Genomic DNA, 4,627 nt, shown 5'->3' with positions numbered 1-4,627 from the left:
GGCAAAGCCTTGACTTCAACCCATTTTGACACATAATCGACCGCCAACAAGATATACTGATTATTACAAGATGAGATAAACGGCCCCATGGAGTCGATACCCCAAATATCGAAGACTTCAACCTCGAGAAGCACATTAAGAGGCATCTCATCCCTCTTGGACATATTACCCACACACTGACATCGATCACACTTCAAAATAAAGTGATGCACATCCTTAAACAATGTAGGCCAGAAGAATCCCGCTTGAAGGACACGAGCTATTGTCTTCTCTCCACTATAGTGGCCTCCATAAACAGTCGAATGACAGTCTCGCAAGATCCCCCCCTATTTCGCTGTACAAAATACATCTTCTGATGATTTTGTCATCTCCTTGCCTAAACAGATATGGTTCATCCCATATGTACCACTTCACCTCATGAAAAAACTTCTTCCTTTGAGCGTACGACAAATCTGGAGGTATGATATTACTCATAAGGTAGTTCACAATGTCTGCAAACCACGGTTCTTCCTCTTGCACTCTAAATAACTGCTCATCGGGAAAAGACTCATTGATCAATGTCTTATCCTGTGAAGTTGCACTTGGATCTTCCAAACGAGAGAGATGATCAGCGACTTGATTCTCAGTACCCTTTCTGTCCTTGATCTCTAATTCAAAATCCTGAAGCGAAAGAACCCATCTAATCAATCTAGGCTTCGAGTCCTTCTTCGAGACGAGATATCGAATTGCAGCGTGATCAGTGAAAACTGTCAACTTTGTCCCAAGCAAATAAGATCGAAACTTCTTAAAACCATAGACAATGGCCAAAAGTTCTTTTTCAGTAGTAGTGTAATTCAGTTGAGCACCATTGAGGGTCTTACTAGCATACTAGACCACATGAAATATGTTGTTCTTTCTCTGCCCAAGAACTGCTCCAACTGTATAGTCACTTACATCGCACATCATCTCAAAAGGTTCATTCCAATCAGGTGCAGTTATGACAGGTGCCGTGCTTAAACTCTTCTTCAAGAACTGAAAAGCAGTTAGGCACTCGTCATCAAACTTGAATGGGACATCCTTATCCAGAAGATTGCATAAAAAGTTTACAGATTTTTGAGAAGTCCTTGATGAACTGCCTATAGAAACCCGCATGACCAAGAAAGCTGCGAACTCCCTTAATAGAAATTGGTGGAGGAAGGTTTTCAATGACCCCCACCTTGGCTTTGTCCACCTCAAGACCCTTACTAGAGATCTTGTGACCAAGAATAATGCCCTTCCGCACCATAAAATGACATTTCTCCCAATTGAGAACCAAGGTGGTCTCAACACACCTTTTAATAACATTGCAAAGATTCTGCAAGCACTCATCAAATGAATCGCCAAATACAGAGAAGTCATCCATGAACACCTCCACATTCTGACCAATCATGTTAGAGAAGATAGCCATCATGCATCTCTGAAATGTGGACGGTGCTCCACACAACCCCAAAAAAAACTCTTCTTAAGGTGAAAGTAGTCTTTTTCTGATCTTCCGGAGCAATGCAAATCTGATTATGGCTCGAATAGCCATCCAGAAGACAGTAGTACTCATTCCCAGCCAACCTGTTAAGCATCTGATCAATAAAAGGCAGAGGGAAGTGATCCTTTCTCGTGGCCTTGTTCAGCTTCCTGTAATCCATGCAAACTCTCCACCCCGTGACAGTTCGAGTAGGAATGAGCTCGTTCTTCTCATTAGCAACAACGGAGATACCTCGTTTCTTTGGTACACAATGAACTGGACTCACCGAAGAACTGTCAGAAATGGGATAGATGATCCATGCATCCAGCCACTTAAGAATTTCCTTCTTCACAACTTCTTTCATGATAGGATTTAGCCTTCTTTGTTGCTCTATAGTAGGCTTGCTATCTTCCTCTAACAAAATTTAGCCTTCTTTGTTGCCGATTTGAACTCTCTCAGAATTCTTAAGAGTTTCTCCTCACAACTACCTAAAAGGTCAGATGCAATAATAACAGGCAAATTAGATGCATCACCTAAAAATGCATACCTTAAGTGTTCAGGTAATGGTTTAAGCTCAAGTATAGGAGCTTCCTCAATAGATGTCTTGAGACAGCCCTCAGCATTTTTGAGTTCTGACATTCTAAGAGATTTAAAAGGCATATTCATCCTTCGCTTCCAAGGAGAAACATTCAAGTACTGCAGCTGCTCATCACCTTCATCATCTTCACTATCTAAATTTCCCATCAAGGCTTTCTCTAAGGCATCAGACCTTAGCATTTGATCAAGTTCTGAAGTAACCACATAATCGACCAATTCCACTTTTAAGTACTCCTCATTATCAGTAGGGAATTTCATGGCATTGAAAACATTAAAGGTAACATCCTGATCCAGTACTCGCATAGTGAGATCACCCTTCTGCACATCAATCAAGGTTCAGCCAGTAGCCAAGAATGGTCTTCCCAAGATTATGGGAATCTTTTTATCCTCCTCGAAATCAAGAATTAAAAAATCAGCAGGAAAGATGGGTTTATACACCTTGACCAAGATATCCTCCACAATGCCTCGTGGGTATGTAATAGAATGATCGTCCAACTGCAAGGTCATATAAGAAGGCTTTGGATCAGGTAAATCCAACTTCTTGAAGATTGACAAAGGCATCAGATTGATGCTAGCTCCCAAGTCATATAAGCATTTGTCAAACGACACTTTTCCAATGGTGTAAGGAATAATGAAGCTTCCAGGATCTTTAAGTTTCGGAGGCAACTTCTGTTACAACACATCACTGTATTCCTCCGTGAGAGCAACTGTCTCTAAGTTATCAAGCTTCACTTTCTGAGAAAGTATACCTTTCATAAATTTCGCATAACTAGGCATATGTTCAAGAGCTTCAGCAAAAGGTATGTTGATATAAAGTTTCTTGAACACCTCCAGAAACTTCTCAAACTGCTTATCCATCGTTTTCTTCTGCAGGCTCTTAGGAAATGGAGGTGGATGATAAATCTGCTTCTCCCTCGTATTACCCTCAGGGGGAGTGTGTTCAACAGTAGTCTTTCTTGGTTCCACTTTATCTCCCTTCTACACTTCTTCTTCAGCCACATCTTCTTCATCCGAAACTTGAGAGTGTTAAGGATTTGCAACCTTCCCAGACCTCAATGTAATTGCCTTTACCTGCTCCTTAGCTTCCCTCTTTCCTGGTACTTCAGTGTTACTAGAGAGTGTACCAGGTTGACAATTTAGCAAGGCATTATCAATTTTCCCAATTTGATTTTATAAGGTCTTGATAGAAATCGCTTGGCTCTTGCACATGAGCCTCAACTCCTTCAATTCAGATTTTTCATTAGACTATTGTAGCTGGAGTTGCTGTCTTGATGCATATTACGGTTGCTGAAAACCAGGGGGGTTTTACTGCTTTGATGGATACTGCTAATAAGGCTGCTGAACCGTATTCTGAGTGTTGCTCCAGCTAAAGTTAGGATGATTGCGGTTGTTAGGATGATAGGTGGCTGGCACAGGTTGCTGCGACATCTGAAAGTTGCTCACGAACTGAGCTGATTCACTAGAAATAGCACACTGCTCCATCTCATGGGCAACTGCACAAAGCTCACAGACACTAGTGATCTAATTAACTCCATAATTGGCCAAAGAATCCACCTTCATTGTCAAAGCCTTAAGCTGAGCAGCTATAACATTAACTATATCTAACTCCAGAATTCCTGCTACCTTTCCCTACGATAGTTTCTGAGTAGGATTTTGATATTTATTTGCAGCCATCAGTTCAATCAATTCATAAGCTTCATCATAGCTTTTAGCCCATAATGCTCCTCCTGATGCTACATCAAGCATGGGTCTAGAAGTAGCACCCAAACCATTATAGAAACAGTTAATGATCATCCAGTCAGGCATCCCATGATGAGGGCACTTCCTAAACATCTTCTTATAACGATCCCAAGCCTCACATAAAGATTCTCCAGATTGCTGAGCAAACTAAGTAAGTGCATTTCTGATTGCAGGAGTCTTCGCCATATGAAAGAATTTAGTTATGAATTTCTGAGCAAGATCCTCCAATTTGATGATAGACCCTAGTGGTAGAGAATGTGACCAACACTTAGCTTTATCCCGCAGAGAGAATGGGAAAAGCCTCAACTTAATAGCATCTTCAGAAACTCCATTGAACTTGCAAGTGTCACAGATCTTGATGAAATATCTAATGTACATGTTGGGGTCTTCTGTCGGAGAACACCCAAACTGAACTGAGTTCTGTATCATCTGAATCGTGCTCGACTTGATCTCAAAGGTATTAGCCGAGATTGTTACGACCGGTATTTTATGTAATATTATTTGCGAACTCTGTATAACATTAGAGTCGATTATAAATATATTTATTGATTGAACATTTGTGTGGATGGAATTTGCTGCATTATAAATTGCTTTATTTAAAATATGAATTTTTCAAATCGAGAGTTCTATTAATTGCTCTTATTCTTGATTTATAGAGAATATTCTTTACCATGGGAAAATTATCTTTTAAAATTATTTCATTCACAAATCACAAAATTGATCTCATAAAATTTCTAAAAATCCAAGTTATTTTATGGTACAATTTTTATAATTTTTGAATTTTTATTTTATTTTATAAAAATAAATCCTTGA

General features: G+C 39.7%; 1 non-coding gene across 1 annotated transcript; it reads left to right on the top strand.

Moving 5' to 3' along the window:
- The first annotated feature begins 3,878 nt into the window (after window positions 1-3,878).
- LOC141670035 (small nucleolar RNA R71) lies at window positions 3,879-3,985 on the top strand. Its single transcript, XR_012554286.1, has one exon. It is a non-coding gene; the product is annotated as a small nucleolar RNA R71 (small nucleolar RNA).
- The last annotated feature ends 642 nt before the right edge of the window (window positions 3,986-4,627 follow it).

The sequence above is a fragment of the Apium graveolens genome, chromosome 6, assembly GCF_009905375.1.
Source record: "Apium graveolens cultivar Ventura chromosome 6, ASM990537v1, whole genome shotgun sequence".
NCBI lineage: Eukaryota > Viridiplantae > Streptophyta > Magnoliopsida > Apiales > Apiaceae > Apium > Apium graveolens.
The sequence above is the reverse complement of the archived record's forward strand: the minus strand, read 5'-3'. Positions and strand labels throughout refer to the sequence as shown.